General features: G+C 38.8%; 2 protein-coding genes and 1 long non-coding RNA gene across 3 annotated transcripts in view; 1 reads left to right on the forward strand and 2 right to left on the reverse strand.

Annotated features, from left to right (window-relative positions):
* The window catches only part of LOC120533562 (gastrula zinc finger protein XlCGF26.1-like), an 813484-nt gene that overhangs the window by 656993 nt on the left and 136136 nt on the right, over positions 1-20355 (forward strand). The window lies entirely within an intron of this gene.
* The window catches only part of LOC120534750 (zinc finger protein 721-like), a 250293-nt gene that overhangs the window by 172153 nt on the left and 57785 nt on the right, over positions 1-20355 (reverse strand).
* On the reverse strand, positions 8825-10395 carry LOC120533578. Its single transcript, XR_005634551.1, has 3 exons — positions 10219-10395; positions 9722-9905; positions 8825-9262 (listed from the first exon to the last, which is right to left on the reverse strand). It is a non-coding gene; the product is annotated as an uncharacterized LOC120533578 (long non-coding RNA).

Consider the following 20355-nt stretch of genomic DNA (forward strand, 5'->3'; position numbering starts at 1 on the left):
CCTCTGCTTAACACTGTATCCTTATTAACGTATAAGAGAATAAAAAAAGAAAGAAATATGGACCAATTTACAACAAAGAATAGCTTTATTAAATGTAACAGAAAAGATTTAAAGTGCATTCTAAATTCAAAAAAAATTTAAAAGAAAAATAAAAAAGCATGTTCTCCCGAGGTCAAATGCGACCTCCTTGACGGAGCCACGGGGGCGCGCCCCACTATTTGAGAAACACTGGGTTAAAGGAAGTTTTTTTGTGCTTTATGAAGAAATGCGAAAATTTCCGCAAGTTTTTAATTACTGTCGGATGTCGGTTTCCACTTTTGATTGTCTGCTGCAGCTGGTGCAATGCCACATTGCACGCCGATCAACCAATATGCGACTTGGTGTTAGCCCCGAAGAGAGACTACTTGTTACTTTGAGGTAAGGAAACAGTAGTCGAGTGTGCGCTTACACTGGTGTTATGCACTGAAATGCCCCCCCTACATAATCGTTATCAAATATTATATTAGAACATAAATTAATAGGTTCATGGTTTACAAATTACACGAGACAATAAAATCAGCAATATGAAAATATATGTTGTATATGAAAACATAAAAATATTAATATTTTTTCATATACAACATGTAAACTTATATATATCCGGTCCTCCGAAGCGTAAAATAAACGCGCAGAAAACGAACTAAAAGCGGTTTCCTTGCGTTCATTGGGTTTTGAACGCCAAGAAAAAGCTGCATGCAACGTTTTTTTGATGCCGTATAAACGCGCTGCAGGACAAACGAACGTCACCAAAGCCCGTGTGAACACTCTCATTGACTCCTACGTGTAAAAAACACTTGGCGCTTGATCCGCGCTCACCGGACGCTACGAACGTAAAAAAAAACGCTCGATTTTAACGCCCGTGTGAACAAGGCCTAAAGGAGACTATTTAAAATCATACCCTTGGTTTATTGTTATTATTATTGCATTAAGCCTTACTTATGCTTATCCTGGACCACTTTCTAACACCATTCTCTGGGTTTATTATCTTTATACTTTAAGATTGCTGAAGATTATATGTTATGCTTATAGTTTATTAATGATTATATTTTAGGCATATAGTATTTTGACTATATTGGCAATAGATATCTCTTTTAATCCTAAAACACCGCTGCGTGGGGGCTTGTTTTGCTTTGGATGTGCTCTGTCTCTAAGTATGTCAGAGGACTGAGGCTTTGTGAAGTGGGGTCCAGCCTCACGTGAGGAGGCAAAATGGGAAGGATAAGGAGGGAGAGAAAGTGAGCAGGCTATATCTAATCTGTCCTTTTAATCCTTATAATTATAACTACCATTGTAACAATAGGCTGCATGGCAATAACTCTTGAGGAAATAGGAAAGTAAGGTTAAAGCTGTTTCACTTCTAGTTAAGACTATAAAATGACATCAAAAATTCAGAATCAATGTCTCCATGATGGGACAGTTAACTTTGTGAGCTGGAATGTTAAAGGCCTGAATAACGAATTAGAGAGAAAGAAAGTATTCTCTCACCTAACAGGTTTAAACACTAAAAACGTATTTTTACAGCAGACCCACTTACTAAGCAAGGATCAGTTCCGGCTGCAAAAGGACTGGACTGGCCAAATGTTCCATTCTAGCTTTACAAAGAAAACTAGAGGTGTGGAAATTCTAATACATAGAACAGTCTCATTTGTAGCATCAGATGTTGTACCTGATCCTGAAGGGAGATATGTGATGGTCATGGGCAACTTATTTAACTATAAAATGATTTTGATAAAAGTTTATTTGGAGCTAAAGTCACTATGCCCAACACACTCACCTCACAGATGGTGTATTAACCCACTCCTATTAGCAGGCGAGAACCGTACAGAATTTATTTCCAAACAAATCAGTTTCTTCCTAGAGACAAATACATCCTCAGAGGTTTCTGCAGGAATACTCTGAGAAACTCTAAAGGCCTTCTTAAGAGGACAGATTATTTCATATCTCACCCACAGGAATAAATTAGAAACCAAAAAAGTATCAAAGCTAAAAAGTGAAATTACTAGAATAGATGAAGAACATGCCAGGCTTCCAAGCGATGCTCTACATAGGAAAAGGCGGGCTCTGCATTCAGAACTCAACCCCTTGACAACTGAAGAATCTGAACAACTAATTTATAAATTCAGACATCATTACTATGAACACGGAGAGAAAGCTAATAAGCACTTAGCTCAACAAATCCCCAAGCAAGAAGTTCACAATGCAATCCCAGTAATCACCAACACGAACAGAGACCATAAACATATAATGCACACATTTAGAGACTACTATAAATCCTTATATTCTACTGAGTTTAAAGAAGGCAACACACAATCTAATGTATTTCTGGATACATTACAGATACTAAAAATAGATACTTTTAGTGCGGAGGAACTGGATAAACCAGAATTACTAGATGCTACAAAGTCACTTCAAGTAGGGAAAGTAGAAGGCCCTGATGGCTACCCTGCAGAATTTTATAACAAATTTTCTCCGCTCAGCATCATTTACAGAAGCTAGAGACAATCACAATCTCCTTCAAACTTTTCATCAAGCATTAATCAAAGTGTTTCCTAAACAAAATAAGGACTTATTACAATGTGCATCATGCACACCAATTTCATTTCTGAATAATGATGTTAAGATAGTCTCAAAAATCATAGCTAAAAGGATGGAGAAAGTGCTGCCTTCGGTACTATCACAAGATTAAACTGGATTTATCAAGGGACGACACTTATCTTCCAATCGGCGACGCCTGTTTAATGTAATATACCCACCAACAAAGTCAAACACCCCAGAAATATTATTATCATTGGATGCAGAAGAAGAATTTGACATGATTGAATGGAAATACCTGTTCACTACATAAGAGAAATTTGGGTTTGGCCTGAACATTTGTGCATGGATCAAACTACTGTATACCATTCCAGAAGCTTCAGTTTTTATTAACAACATTTGTTCAGACTACTTTAAATTAAAACGTAGTACCAGACAAAGATGCCCCTTGTTACCACTGCTATTTGCAATCACCATTGAACCACTAGCGGTTCACTGTCAAAATACTGATCAGATAAATTGGATTATCACAGTAGGACTGGAACAGAAAATTTTTCTATATGCAGATGATATGGTACTGTATATATAAGACCCACAAAATTCTGTGCCTGCAGTCTTAACAGCACTTACAGAATTTCAAAAGATCTCTGATCTCAGAATTAATCTGAATAAAAGTGTACTCTTTCCAGTAAATTCTCAAGCATATAATATTAAAGTAGACAATCTACCTTTTATCGTTGCAGAACAGTTTAAATACCTAGGGATAAACATCACAACTAAACATAAAGCTCTTTATCAAGAAAATTTTGACATCTGTATGGAAAAAATTATGCAAGACTTGCATAGATGGTCAACCCTTCATCTCACTCTAGCTGGAAGAATTAACATTGTTAAGATGAATATTCTTTCTAAGCTTCTTTTTTTATTTCAAAACATTCCAATATACATCAATAAATAATTTTTTAAGCAATTAGATTCAACAATAACCTCATTTATTTGGTACTCAAAACATCCACGTATCCAAAGAGTGACCCTACAAAGACCTAAGGCAGAAGGTGGCATGGCTCTACCTAACTTTCAGTTTTATTACTGGGCAACAAACATACAAGCTATAAAAACCTGGACACAAATAGATGAACATACACAGGCCTGGGGCCTCATTTATAACGGCATGCGTAGAACTCGCACTATAACATGGCGTAAGCACAAAAGTAGGAATGTGCGTATGCACAGAAAAATCCAGATACGCAAACTTCTATAGTTCTTCCGCTACATAAATCCCGATCAGCGTGAAAAGTAACGCATATGCATGTGCCTGCTGTCCCGCCCCAACTCCTCCCAGAATTATGCCTCTTTCAATATGTAAATCAATATTAATAGCCCTTAAGCTCAGAGTTCTGTGAAAAAACAATGGCAAAACCATGAGTAAAAATAGAAAAATTTCAGTGCATACCAAGTGGAGGCAAGGAAAAATGTACTACTTGCTGATTTAAACTGTGGTATAAACAAGAAAAGAAAGCTGATCGAGTGACATAGCGTGTCGGAGAAACTCAAAAGCTCAAGTTCACAAAGTCGCACAGTGCCCGAAATAAAAACAGAGTCACATATCAAAGTCGCCTTGAAAAGGCGAGTCGTAGCCCACCATCTGAGTGTCATTTGAAAGCTTATTAGGGTACAGAGGAAAAAAACGGAACACAGTAGGGAAAAAGCAGGAAATATCAACTTTAATCTCGAAATATCCACTTTAATCACATAGTTTATTTGGTCATTAAAGTAGAACATCATAAATTGTATCTTAAAATTGTTTAATTTACTAGTTTCTCAAATCCCATCGTAACTAAAGTAGCAGGTTAAATGCTTTGTTTTGTATTTGATGTTCTATGTGCTCTGTGTGTGTGAATCACTACGTGCTTCTTAAACCAGCTTTCCCTACCTCCGACAGGACACAGAATCCATTACATTCATATTACAGCACTCTGAATAATTAAAATACTGAGATGTATACGTGATATTTTCATGATGATAGGAGTTAAAGCACGTTATTAAACATGGGAACACGGTGGCGCAGTGATTGTGCGCGACCTTTGATAAAATAATTTATTGTAGCAGTACTGTCTCTTTCAAACGTACTAACCTCCAATTCCTGTCCTTACTTTTCTTGCTCCAAATACCCAATCGCCACACAATCAGTTCTGTAATAGACGTTAAGCCATCTGTAAGCTTATAACGTTGATTCTTCAGAACTTTTAAGGAACATTGAAATATCTTCGTAGTACATGTTTAATTATTCTGTCCTTCACACCAGTCCCAGTGAAGCATACAGTGCAAGGCATGCAGGAACAATCCGTGAACGGAGCACCAGATCCTTGCTAGCGTAGCGACACCGTGTCCTTTAATTATTAACAATATAGATTATTTAAATAAAATTCAATTTTTATCTGTATAATATAATAAACATATTCTGCTGCATTTCATCTTAAAAATGATATCGGCATCATATGTAAATATGCGCTTTATAAAGTGGCTCAGGTTGTGCAATACTATAACTGTATCGCAAGTGTACAGTGAGGTAATTGTACTTATAAGTATAAACAGTTCTACAAGGAGCATTTCATAGATTGATTGAGTATGTTTAGAGTTCTTGGGATGAAACTGTTTCTGAACCGCGAGGTCCGTACAGGTAAGGTTTTGAAACGTCTGCAGTGCGAGAAGCAGTTCAATAGACAGCATGGCCGAGACAGCGTGTGCTTGATGCTGTATACCGATAATTCTCTTTCCGATCAACTGCTCCGAGTGGAGAGTAATATGGAAAAAGATGATCTGCTGTGGCAACGCCTAACGGGAGCAGCTGAAAGAAGAACAAGAAGAAAGTGTAGTGAGAGTAACAACGCTAAAGCAGCTATGGTATTTAGAATAGTTTGACCACTCTGTGGACCAATATATTGTTACAGGTTAATTACAATCAGATGCATTAAACTAATAAGCAATATGCGGTTAATTTCAGTGTATTTATAAAGCCGTGTCAGGAAAAGAAAGAATAACCACACAAGAACAGTAGCATTGCTTTGACGCTGGGTGCCGCCAGTCTGCAAAACTGAGCGGAGTACTTGCATACGACAGGGTATGAGGTATCGTGGAAATGTGCGTGGCTTTATGCCAAGTTTAGGTTTTATACATTGTGATTTGAATGTGGAAGCCTTACATGCTCGCTCGCTCTCTCTCTCAGGGGTGGGGGGTCGACTTGTTTTTCAATCTCAATCCTATGTTTTGTAACAATTTATCGATTTGTATGGAATGATTACAATAAAATTATTAAAAAAAAAAGATTATTTTATTTTACATTGTATATTATACATATTACGAGTTTCACTGTAAAATGTATTAAAGTTTGTATCTGAGTAGTTGGAGACACTGGTGTCATTATAAATGAGGGCAGGCCTCGGTAGGACAGGCTGGTGTAAGAAATACGGGTGAGATAAAATCCAAACGACAGTAGACACGATCAGATGTCTGGCCACGGGAGGCGCCGCTATTAACTCCACAGTGGTACAACTGTGCTTTTATAAACTCTCCTTTCCAAATATCGAAGTAAGGATTAACTTCAAATGTAATCTGAATTCAGAAAGTACTTTAATTCCTGTTACTGTGGTTTGTAAACAAAATTAAATACATCAACTAAGTCACAACGTTACATACAAATACACCTTTTAAATACTCTGCACCTGTAAGTTTAACAAACATTTGAACCTCTTTATATCAAATTATCTATAATAGACTTACTTTTCCGCAAGGACGCACAGCATTAATGGCTCAAGTGATAGGAGCAAAGGACCAACGATTCTCACAACGTGCAGCAAGTAAACAAAGAAACGAATGACGCACGAAGCCTGAACTCTCACCCGGAAATACGCAATTGTATCCGGCTGCAGGTCGCAGACTCGGCCTTCCACGCCTCCTGCCTTCCACGCCGCGCCCCCAGCATTCGCGTCCGTCTTCTGTCACATCGCTTTCGTTGAAAATTTAGTAACGTTGATTTACCCGGTAACCCTAAAAGACGATATTAATATGAATTCCTCCAATCACGAGGCAAGAACCGAGTTTCTCTTTATGGTATTACTGTCGTATTTACTTTTAGAAACGAAAAACAGTTTTGTAATTTATGAGTCAGGATTCGATTTAGTTAAAAGAAAGAGGGCATAACATATTTTAGATTAAAGAAAAACACCATACTAAATATGAATGTGGTTGGTCTAACTGCTATTATAGCGAATTCTATCATTCAAAATATTTTAAATTATTTTACAGTACTTGTGTAATAAACGTCATGTCTGACATTATTTCTGGAACCTCGTTCAATAAAGGAAAATTCCGTTAATGACATTAAATTATTATGTTACAAATGAAATGATGTTCAATAACACAACAAAGCAATCAACAGGCATGAAAATGAAGGTCTAAGCTTTCGAGTTCTCAGTAAAAGAAACTTTTAAAATTGTTTATATTGAACATTTTTTTAAATGATCCAGCTTACTATACAGTTCATACCTTCATTTCCATTGTCTGTCTTGAATTGTTTTCTTAATTTTGTTCTACGCTGCTGCTATAATGTTTATACATTTCAAGTAGAGTTAATAAACTTTCAAACGTTTTCCTGGTTTTTAATTTTAATGCATGATTGTTCTCCCTGGTACCCAAACTTATAAGTATATACTTATCAAAAAAAGTGAAGCAAATCTCTTAAATTGTTTAATAGATATTATATTGTTTGTTTTTCTAAAGAAATGTAAAAAATTTGCATTATTGAAAGTTGCACTTTTTTATTTATTTTGGAACTGAACTAACAGATTTTAAACTTCACTTTAAACATGTTTTGTTTGGGTAGATGCAATAATTACAAATCAATGTTTTAGAGATTTTAAATCCTTTAATCGCCATATACCATTTCTTATATTAGGAACTTGTCATTTGTCGCATACCCCAACTTACTCTCCAAACGAAGATGTACTTTTTTGTAAATAAGATTACCGTTATTAGGTCATCAGTCTCACTGCCTGCTCAGATTCGTCTCTTCTTACAGTATCTTCAGCTGTCTTTGACCACTTTGAGCCATCGTGTCTCATCGTCACTGTTGTCTGATTTGGTGCAACGCTTGAATCCTACAAATTGTCCCCTGGACAGCAGTGTCCCCTCTCGATTAGTTAAGGGTGGTTTTTTTTTTTTTATTCTGTCAGACCAAGTACTGTTACCTTAATAAATGCTAGCTTGATTTCTGGTTGTGTTCCTGCTGCCTTGAAACACGCTGTGGTGCAGAAACGTATTATAAAAAACAAAATAAGGACCCTCTAATGTGTCAAATTTCAGGCAAATTTCTAAACTGCCTTTTTTATGTAAAGTCTTAGAAAAACAAAGGTCCTAACACAAACATTTCTGGGTGAAAAATTCCAACCCAGATACAGATGTTCTTACAGCACTGAAACATCCTTGTTAAAGGTTTATGATGACCTCCTCTTCTCATCTGCTAATGCTGGTGATTCTGCCATTCTTGTACTGCTAGATCTTACCTCAGCTTTTTATACTGGTGATCTTACAATTCTTATATCCTGCCTTGAACAGTTTGTAGTCATCCACGGTAATGCCCTGAAATGGTTTAATTCTTATCTAAGAAATAAGAGCGTTTCTATTCATTTGGGTGAGTTCTCATCCTCTGTAGCTCCTCTTACTTGTAGGTTCCATCCTTGGACCAGTTCTCTTTTTGATATGCATGTTACCTTTAGGCTCCATTGTTAACAAGTATGGCTTCTCTATGCTGATGTCACTCAAATAGATTTGCCATTAAAATCACAGTGAGAAACTACAGACCCTCCATACTTGCTTGAATGATATTAAAACCTGGATGGCAATGCATCTTCTTAAACTAACTGATAATAAAACTGTGATCATGGTGTCCAAAAGTTAAGAACGTTTGAGTGTCTCTGATGTTGCTCTTGAACCCCTTGTAATATACATATCATAATGCTTCAGTTAGGAGCCCAGGTGTGATCTGTGACAGCTCATTCAAATTCGACAAACAGATAAATTGTGGGGTTAAATGAAGCTTTTTCCAGCTGAGACTTTTTAAAGAAAATGCTTTTCTTTCTTTCAGTGATCTTGAAAAGGTCATCCAAGCTTTTATAACATCTCATTTGGACTATTGCAGTTCTTTGTATGTAGATGTTGCTCAGGCCCTGTTACGACACCTACAACTATTCCACAACTTCTTTGTTCAATAATTCAATGGCTTTCATAAGTGTGGCCATATTTTACCAATACTGACGTTGCATTTATTACAAAAAAGATAAAGAATATTTAAAATATAAAACAAGAATTGTAGGTTGTATCTGAACAATGAGGGCCATGTATGTTTGATACATTTTCTCACAAAACACAGTCATTTTCCTTTTAACTCTCACATTACCTACAAACAGATACATGTCTTTCATATGTGAAACAAAGGATGATGAAGGGTCTAAACACATATTCCCTCTCGTCTTCTTCTGGAAATTCAGATAGCAAATCAAATTTCTGAAGGGCCTCCTCAATGTCGTCTTTGTCCATTGACAGTAATGAAGGGAGTGAGATGTGCCCTCTGAACACAGAAATATTCAGCACACCACTTCTCTGCCTCAGTAAGATGCTGAAGGATTCTGTATTGCTGTAATATGTTTTATTTAAAAACAAAAAAAATAGTGGTCATTAAAAAGCTTATAGCCTTTTCCTCCACATTTACAAGAAATGTAAGAAAAGTAAAAAAATTAATGTACAGTATATTCTGAATGTTATACATTATTAACATTACTGCTTTCGATCACAGATTCTACAAGTCTTCAGTGTTTCTTACCGTACACTATTATTAACACAGCACACAATGCATTTCAAATGTTTTAAGGCCTTTAAGAGTTGTACTGTCACTCCAGTTTGTCAGAAGACGTCAAACAGGCTTTCAGTCTTTTGGGCTTTGACTCCTACTGATTAACGATTAACAGTCGGCATCTGAGACAAGCATGAAGTCTTTTTATACATTTTATTCACTACACCATAGGCATTGTAAGCCAACATCAACAAAATGTAATTCATCTTTCTTATTGAAGTTCATAAAGTGAGGTGTCTGTACCTGCTCATCAGTGCCCTGTGCTGGATGTTGGAGAAGGGAGGCTGACGTTTCTTCTAAAAGTAAAGATCTGAAATCTGCAGAACGCAGTGCTATGGAACAGAATAGCAAGACATTTTTTGTTCACTTCAGATGTAGTGCAAGTCTTTACTCTGGCTTCTCATTAATGGCTCAATAAAGTCTAAACCTGAAAACAGAGAAAATATTTACCTTGGGAAATATTAAAAAAGAACCAAAACAATCAGCACAATAAATGACCCTGTCCTGGCTGTCCATTATTTCTGTACCTTCTCATTTTTTCTTTGGTTCTTGACCTTCATTTAGAAAGGCGTTTGCTCGCTCAGTCCGATGTCAGCAGTTACTTCAGTGATTTGTAAAAGAAGCACTAAGTTTATATTGGTAAGCATTTTGACTATTTGTCTTTGATTTACAATATGGCTAAGTATATTTGCCACCAGAACTAAATGAAAGTTATTAAAGGAATATTAAATGTCATTTACCCCTTGGGCTGGAGTTCTCAAGTGACATTCTACACCAGCACTTCCTCAAAGCCACCATGTCATTCTAAAGAGGACTGAGCAGAGTCACGTTGTTAAAAGGAGTTTAATGTTACAAAAATATTTATGCAAACCATTATAAACATACATTCAAAATATCTGGATTTTGAAAGGTAGGTGTTTCTGTAACATCAAAACCACTATGGACAATATGCTGAAATAAAAAAAAACAAATATAATAAAATAAATTAAACATAACACAAATATCCAACACAAATTGTAGAAGGTGGCTAAAATGGGAACCAACAACCAGATATAATCCTCCCTCTACAAATACTACAATGAAAGTAAAGAGGACTAAAGTTGAGACACACCTCATTAAAAGTGAAGGGGGCCTTGAGGATGAAATACAGAGAAACCACAAAATGGTCCTTTGGAAACCCGGACACAACATTAAATACAGACATACAAAAAAAAAGTTATAATATGAAATGGTCACACCATCAACATGGGAATTTGACGGTCAAGGCTAATCATCTGACTTGGAAGGCCCTAATACAAGGGGTAAAAAAAATAATCAAAGACAAATATTAAATACTAACACACAGTAAACTGTTTACAATACAATTTATTTTTGTATAGCCCAAAATCACACAGGAAGTGCCGCAATGGGCTTTAACAGGCCCTGCCTCTTGACAGCCCCCCAGCCTTGACTCTCTGAGAAGACAAGGAAAAACTCCCAAAAAAACCTTGTAGGGAAAAATGGAAGAAACCTCAGGAAAGGCAGTTCAAAGAGAGACCCCTTTCCAGGTAGGTTGGGCATGCAGTGGGTGTCAAAAGAAGGGGGTCAATACAATACAATATACAGAACAGAACAAATCCTCAATACAGTATAAAAATACAAATTTTAGAAGTACGGAGCAGAATTTAACAGTAGATGTTATCACATAATAAGATTTGGATATTTTTAGAGTCCTGGAGACCTCATCCATCAAGCTGCCTCCCCCATTTGGCTATTTCATGGCTGAGACAGCGCTGGGCCAGCCAATCCGATGAAAGGACCCCTCTAAAGTGACAATGACTTTAAAACAAAAACAACAATGGAAATGGCCACTGGTGACACACCCTGTGTTACATCTGTAAATAGTGGAAAATGCAGGATTAGCTCCGCTTCTTAAACTATATATATATTTTAAAAAGTTCCAGTTCAGAAATCTAAACGTCAGTATTGTTACACAATGTGGCCTTAATGACTCAGGATGCTGTGGTCACTGCTTTTTACAAAGAGGGCACTTGGACTCGTTTTGATATTTAATCAATGTAATCAAAGCTGGTTTTATATTCTCTGCCTTTATGGAGAAATGTGACTGTGGATATCAAGACAAAAATAATATTTAATACTAATTTGGCAGAAAGCGCTATCGTGCTTTTATAAATAGCTAACCTAACTACAGAACAATCAAGTTAATTAAGATATTTAAGAAACGTTAATGACGTCGATAAACATAAATACCTTTCATATTGTACACTAACATTACAGATTCGCTACATAACATCTCATAAATAAGTTAAAAGTTAATATAGATACTATTAAAAAGAAATAATACAAGAGGCAAAAAATAATTAAAACTATATGCTTAAAAATAGGATGCCAGTAATGACAATAAATAGAAAACACTTGGATTCGCTATGCAGTATATAATCGTACATTTCATTAGTTTTGTTTAATGGATAAAAAGTTTCTTTAAATATACTGAGCTGTTTATTCTGCGAGTCCATACCTGGTTCTGTTGTGCCATTGCTCCGTGTCGGAAAACGTTTTCAGCTTCTTTTCTTTTTCGAATTGTAAAAACTGTACAGCAGCTCTCCTTCTCTTTCTACGGACTGTGGACGGCCAGGGGCGCGGAAGGCCGAATCTGCGACCTGCAAGCGCAGGGGTTGGGGCGGATCTAGTTGACAGAACCGAGGGGAGCATATCCACTATTAACACATTATTACAATAAAAACTGAACCAAATAATAGCGTACACATGTTGCTTAATTAAAACTAGACGTATTTTAATAATAGCATTTCACCGCAACGAAATCGGTTTCGTCTGCTATGGCGCTACATACTGAAAACTGGGCATTTTCAACGTGTTTATAAACTTTCCTAAAGCTGTATCTGCACAAGAGGCTGGAAGCACCTACGGCCAACGTCTTCATCGCCTGTGTGCTTACAGAGATAACAGAGATACGGGACGCTGAAAGTGGAGGCCATTGTGCTGCTTGTGAAAAGCGAACTGAGCTGGCAGCGGCAGCGCGGAGGATACGCGAACGCGCAAAGGGCAGGCGGCTCGAAAGAATACGAGCGGGCACACGCGCCCGACAATCCAAGATGTAAAGTGAGGCACATGCACCATCAGGCGGGACACGTGTAGGGTATTTAAACCATTCAAACGTGGGAGGGTGAGCTTCCAGTGCTGGATGATAGTCCTGCTCTGTCTCTCACACAAAGAACAGTTTTTCCTGCGGGTGCTTAATTTTCTTTAAACCTGTTAAAAGTTGATGTAAAGCAGGTCATTGATACTGGTCTATCAGACCATTTTCTTTTACTATTTAATCCTTCTATATATTAGCGGTCGGGATTGTCCTTCCGTCCCGTGAGTGCTACGCAGGCGCGGAGTTTCACACACGCCCCGTCCATTTTGCAATGCACGATGGGATTTGTAGTTTCGTTTTTCCAGGAAACGGATGATTTTCTACTCCAGACTGTGCGATATCTTCTTCTTTCTTACTATATAAAAGCGGTCGGGATTGTCCTTCCGTCCCGTGAGTGGAAAGCGTAGCGGTATTCCGCTTATCACAGACTTACTACTTGCAGCTTGCGGTACGAAGCGACATGATGTGAGCAGAGTTCTGGTGCTCCCATCGTTCCTTGCTTTTGTGCGCGATGCGCTGGAAAAATAGATAAAAGTATGTCTCTGGAAATAATTAATGTTGATGGAGTAAAAATGCCTCACCGCGTAGTAAATATCAGGGGGGTTCAAAAGGGCAACCTCAATATACTGTAGTTTAAATTTCATCACAAAAGTAACAGAAACTACGAGTATTAAAGTAATACCGCTCAAATGCAATATAACCAAATTAATGCATTTGTATAAAATATCAAATTGATCTACATATTGAATTGCCTTAAGAAGTGGTCAACTTAAAAGCGGGTGAGCCTAGTTTAGTAATAATGAAAGAAAACATTCATGAGAAGCATATTGTTATAAAACGCTTCTTTGATTCATCAGCAACCTTAAAACTTACAAACATTCTAAGCAATCAGCCCATTTATAGTGCTAACTATATGCCGGTCGGTAATGTGCATGTCATGCGCAGACGCTCCTTCTCCTGCACCTGCACTCTTGAGTTATCGCTGTTTTCATTTAGTGAAGTGAAGTGATGTCAACCTCGGGGTCTTAAACCTGACCTTAGATTTCCTCATCGGCTTGTGGTGGTCACCTCTGAGGGGCTGTTCATCATGGATGATCTTTCCTGAGCGTGTTGCACTTTGGAATTTCTGCTGGGGACACCAACGGAAACTTGAGGACTGATTTCATTTCATACAAATTTTGGAAAGTTTTTCCTCATTCTGTGGACCACAGGAACGTCAAATGTGTGACCAACTGGTTTGATAGACTGGAGGACTTGAAATAAAACAACAGCTGATAGCCAAAACATTTAACAAACAGACAAACCATTAACACCAGTGCACGATGCCCAGTGTCTCTCTAGACACAGTCCTTTATTCTTTAACATTCCAGAGCAAATAGACTATAAATCTTACACGATAGATGGATTGGCCCTTTACTGTCACATGTCCAGTGAATTTTGCATTTGCATATGTCCATCAACATACAACATGTCACCCTGAGAAAGACATGAAATGCGCTATATGGGCGAGGCACTAGATAACAGGGGTACACATTGTCCCCTCTCACAATTATAGCACCTTTAATATCTGTTATATAGCACCTTTGCCATCTCTTCTTCCATCTATCTATCCTGCTCCATATTGCCTTTCATATTTTCTTACTTTATTTCGTGCCTTTCTTATCTCTCTGTATGTTTGTAGTCCCCATATGTTGACCTTCTTCTGGTCAGTGCTGATCTCCACTCTCCAGCACCCTGATAAGTGAGTCCGACTGACTGACCTGAAAAGTCTCAGTGCACATGTCACACAAGTAGTAATAATAACAGTTATGACATACGTGTTAAGAAGAGACAGACATGAAAGGCACAGCTTGATAAGACAGGCGCTATATAATAGATTTCTGTGAATGCAAGGTGGATAAACAGGGAAGACTTTCAACAACAACAACAACATTTATTTATATAGCACATTTTCATACAAACAGTAGCTCAAAGTGCTTTACATATTAAAGAATAGAAAAATGAAAGACATAATTATAAAACAAAATAAATCAACATTAACATCGAATAAGAGTAAGATTCAATGGCCAGGGGGGACAGAAAAAACAAAAAAACTCCAGACGGCTGGAGAAAAAATAAAATCTGTAGGGATTTCCTTCATTAAGGTCCAAGTAGCAGACATAACACAGCAAAGCAGCTCTTTGACTTCATTATTCTTGGCCCTGGTGCATTCTGGGTGGTGTCTGTTTAGAAACATGTAAGCCAAGTCCACTGGGAGCTGAGACAGGACATGTTACTCCAAAGGTCACACCAATAGACAATTTCCTCTCACAGATTAAAAAAATGTACAAAATATTCACAAAATGAGGACAAGTGTGTTTTATTGAGCATTTGTGTACCTCACTGAGGAAGGAAGGTCTATGTCAGGCCACTAGAGGGCACCACAGCTTCTACACATCCTCCTGAGCGTTAAAGGACCACCTGAACAGATCGAGGGGGGGCTGGGAGTGAGAAGGTGGGTGTGCTCTGTGTGTGTGTGTGTGTGTGTGTGTGCGTGTCTGAGTCCATCACTGTCTGCTCTTACACTGAGCCCCCTCACATCCCCTGTCACCTCGTCATCTGGACAAATGCGACAGTGTCAATCTAAAAGTTAAGCTAATCATGTGCCCGCCTGCTGCCCGTGCCCACCATGAACTGCATGAATTGAACCTGCAGCTGCTCAGTTTAGAATCACAGGGCACTCGACTGATAAATGAGGTGGACATCAACTCGTCACATTTACTGTGCCACATGTACTCAAGTGAGGAGCTGTAAAGAACAATTGTGATTTTCAGGGTAACTTTTGGCTTCTTTAAGTTTTTCTTGTAAACATAAAAATGTCTTCCAGTTGTCGCCCTCATTCCTGTTATGTTTGAATTTATTTTTTGAACTTCCTGAAGTATCTTTCACTGTGAACCTTCACATTTTCGTTTATGTCATTCTGTCACCATTACAGATAAATTGTCCAATTTCTAATGAAAGTTTTCATGTCCTCTCTATTAGTGTTGAGGTGCAGACTGAGCTTTCACAGTACGATGGTAGTTCAGCATGGGAGGCTCATCAGGTGACGTTTGAGGTGGTGACACAACTAAAGCAACGGTCCTGGGAGAGTCGGCAGTCCATCTGGTCCTGGCACTTAATGGACAGGCTGTGTGTCAGCTTTGTGAGATCTCAGCTCACATGTGGACTGAGGAAGAAAAGCTGATGAAGATACTGCAGTGACGATGAGGCCGAGCTCAGGTTTGAAAGAATGACCTTCCTGCCTCAGACACACCAGTGAAGAGATGGAAGGACTGACATTATGTTACAGAATGGTGACTCCATTAAAATGGAGCAGTCTGAGATAACTGGGGTCCAGTAGTCAAAGAAAGGAAGGCAAGAAATGACACTTCACAGGTCACACAGAGCAGAGGACGACATCACGTCCCTAAGGTAAGAAGCTGGGAGACACGCTTAGGTCCTGTGTAACAGCAGGAACCTCAGGCCTCTGATGTCACCACTTTATGAAGAGGGGCGGTGAACTTCACAAGGATGATTACTTGGAGTGGCTGCCCCTACGGCGTGAAGGACAGTGTCTTACTGCAGAAAGGTGAGTGGGCTGCTGTGCTCCTCCAGAGGATGGTACACCATCAACATCTTCATGGTCTCCAATAAGACCAGAACCAGATGTGAAACACATAACAGTGTGTGATGTCCAGACACCCCCTGCATGAAGCAGAAGACCACAAACAGCCTGTGGTACCAGGGCCTGATGTGAACGAGAGTGTCTTGTCCCCAGAGATACCCCTACATGAAGAGGAGGGCAGCAAACCACAGAGTGTGGTACCTGAGGAACATCAGATTGAGTCACAGGAACAGAAGACATTTACCAAACGGAAAGAGATAATTAAATCCATCAAAGTCGCTTCTTTAGTTAATAGCTAAAATAATAAAAAGATACTGTCTGTCTGTCTGTCTGCGAGTGTGTGGTCCCTCTGAGCAATCTGATTGGTCAGTTTGGCTTTGGTGGCTCACTGGTATGGGAGATGGACTTGATACTTTAGGGGTGCAAAGGTCAATTCCTGACTGTGACCCTTTTTTAAAAAAAATTTTATACATATATTTTTACAAAAAAGAAGTGAAAGCATTTAAACAAAAATAATGTTGGGCCACTAAAAACGAATAGGGTGTAAACTGAGTTGCCTTCAAAGAGGGGAAGCATTTGCAAGAATAGAAATAAAGTTTTCACAGCGGGTAGTGGCGGCTGTAGAAGAAAACTTTTTTTTTTTTTTTTCTTGTCTGACTGCTGTAAGTAGGATGAGTTCATTTAAGTATGCAGCCCCTCAAGGTCACTCCGGACTTGAAGTATCAGGTATCTCTCTGTGTAACGTAATACAGGATGTCCATATATGGCCTCATTTAAATATTAGATGAACATGTCATCAGCTGTATGCTAAACATGCCTCAGTATATTCAGACACTCCCGTTGTGAACGCCAGCTGGCCAAACTCTTCAGATAGAAAGAGCAGCAGCCACACCAGACTCTGCAGCAAAGATAATAGATAAATGTGACTGTGTAAGGGAGTGTGGGAGGTGTTGGAGGGGGTATCTAAACAGAAAAAAATAAAGAAGGAAAGAACTACATTAAGTTCATAAACACAAATGAGCTGCGCATACAAACATAAACGATCAAAATGGCAACACTGATCCGTTATACAGTAGATTACCCAGGCAGATGAATTACAACCACCACATGTTCAGTTCTTAAAACCTAAACTGCTGTTTGTTAAGATGACCAGTAGATGGCACTGTTACTCCAATTTCCCAATGCGGCCACTCCGTGAGGCTCAGGACGGGGTTCGTTTACTGAAAGAGAAATGTCTTACGTTTACGTTAACGTAACGTTTACGTTAAAATTTGATTTTGTGGTCAGTTAATCATTGCAGTGTTTATTTGGACATGTGCTTCAGTTCATTATCCTGCTGGAAGATCCAATGATGACCAAAGTTTAGTTTCTTGGCAGAGGCAGCCAGGTTTTGATTTAAATTCTCCTGATATTTCATGGAATTCATGATGCCATGTACCGTAACAATGTTTCCAGGGCCTTTGGAGAAAAAGCAGCCCCACAACATTACAGAACCTCCACCATATGTCACAGTTGGGACAAGGCTCTTTTCATTGTAGCCATCCTTCTTTTTACACTAAACCCACTTTGTATGTTTATTGCCAAAAAGTTCCATTTTTGTTTCATCCGACCATAGAACATGGTTCCAGTCAAAGTTATAGTAACGTTTTACAAACTCCATGCACTTACATTTGTGGTTAACTGACAGAAAAGGCTTCTATCTGGCAAACCTTCCAAATAATCTGTTGACATGGAGATGCCGTCTGATGGTGGTTCGGGAGACTTGATAACCAGGATTTGAGTTTTTCTTGCAGTTCCCTAACAGTGATCCTTGGAGATATTACTGCCTCTTTGACCATCCTTCTCACTGTACGTGGGGTAAAATAAACTCGGGTCCTCTTCTGGGCAAGTTTGTCACAGTTCTAGTTGATGACCGCTTTTTTTTATTATTGCCCCAATTGTAGAAATGGCCATTTTCAGGTGAGTAGCTGTTTTTTTATAACCTTTCCTGAGTTATGAATGGCGACACACTTCTCCCTCATTTGGATTGGGTGTTATATTTTCTTTGCCATGATGATCGTTGGCTACAGAAATTTGGTTCTGTGTCTCCTCACAGTTGTATCTCAGTTAATAAGGAAGTCATTGATTTCAGCTGGAAAGTTCCTGTACACTCCAATCAACATAACAATGTCCAATCTAAATGGGAAACATGCTTCAGCTGCATTGTTTCACATTCATTTCCAAGGGTGCCGACAATTGTGCCACATTGTTTTTGTTGAAAATGTTCATTTCTTGATGAAGGTTTTGTTTGTCTTTGAATTAAAAGTCAGATGTTTCTCATTTTTTCAGTTCAAGATGACGGCTTTTCAGCAAACTGTAATTCTTCTCTAACCCTTCTCCCTAATTTTTACAAGGGGTGCCAATAATAGTGGAGGGCACTGCAGATATCCTCTTTATCTCAGGATGACATGCCAGCCATTAGAACATGGAGAGCTGCTCATATGGCTGGTAAACATTTACTATTTCCTTTTTTATGTAAACTCTTTCTCTTCAATTTCCTGTGCCAGCTCCTCTGCTCTGTTTAGTGGGTGCCAGATGACCCGTGCCTTTTCAGAATTCCTTACAGTCGCTGGTACTTGTTCTGAGGGCACCATTACTGACTGCTGGTGCAGGTACCCTGCTTGTGGAGCTGCTCCTTTTGAGATGTTTGGACAATCTAAGGTGACACTTCACATTCAAATAGGGGACACAGTCAGTTTAAGTCAACTTGGAATTTGAAATACTCAGGTGTTCAAATGAGGTCAAATAGTGTCACTTTAAATACACCAGTGTGTGTTTCAGTGTGTACAGGTGAACCTTTACTGGATAACATCAATATTTTAATGTCTAAATGTCAGGACCAAGAAGAACATGGCAGCAGTGAACTCCTTGAGGAATACACAGATACAGCCACCCCAAGGTATTCATGTAAAACTTAGGCTACCATCGTAGTTAATACTCGGATCGACTTAAGCAAAGACCTTAAAGTTGAACGTGACATGAAGGATTGTCATCAGCTTTGTCAAGGACCACATGTCACATGGAGAGTGTTAGATTGGTTATTTTATGATAGAATAAAAGTATCTACAAAGCTTTCCTGTGCCTTGCATATTACTTCAGCCAGTGTCCAGATCGGTGTATTCATAATACTCTGAAGTACTTGATTTATTCTAAAAAACTATTGAGATCTCCTCCAGCAGGAGTTTGTGTAGTGAACCACAGAGGAATCCTCTCAGTCTGAACTCCATTCCAATGTGTCCACTTTACTGAGGAAACAGGAGTGTTCAGACCAACACCAGACAGCCAGCATAAGACAAACACTTCATGTGACAGTTTGATGTTTTATTTGTGTGTCCACGCTGGCTGTGTGGCTGCAGGGGAGCAGCAGACTGGAGAACAAGGGGCTGCAGAGATCAGCAGAGCCTCCAGGAGGACTCAACATGAAAAACTGGTGGAGTTCATCATAAAGGACCATGGAGCAGATGATCACCTGCTGGTAACTTAGTTCATATAACAAGTTAAACTTTACTATTGTAATCTATCTAGTAGCAGAGAGCTGTGATGACTTTAGAGCACCAAATTCTTGTATTTTCTTGTCCAACAGGCTGTTGTATCTCAAAGGTGTCATCCAAATAGTTTAAAAATGCTGAAGATCCTAAAGGTCACCGGGTAATGACCTCTATACAGTAGAAGATGAGGAGCTGACAAATGGCCTCTATGACTACCTGATGAAGTGCTGTGAAGAGCTGTAGGCACTTTGTGAAGATCCACAGAGTTCACGTCATTCTGGATGTGCTGATGCTGGAGGCTCATTTGGCTTCAGTGAGTCTCTGAGTACAGAAAGTGCCTCTGTGAGTGACGTCCTCTCTGTTTCTCATCAGCTCTTATTAAAGCTCGAGAAACAGTTGAGAGGATTTCTCTAGCAGAGGCAGAAGGTCTGATCATTGATGGACCAGCAGACGGTGAGTGGGACATCATGTGGTGTTGAGGGGGGAGACGGTCCTTTTTGTTTCTTTTCAGCGCCATTCGTCTGTTAAACTGAATAACATTTTACTTGTG

Source organism: Polypterus senegalus, chromosome 8 (assembly GCF_016835505.1).
Source record: "Polypterus senegalus isolate Bchr_013 chromosome 8, ASM1683550v1, whole genome shotgun sequence".
NCBI lineage: Eukaryota > Metazoa > Chordata > Cladistia > Polypteriformes > Polypteridae > Polypterus > Polypterus senegalus.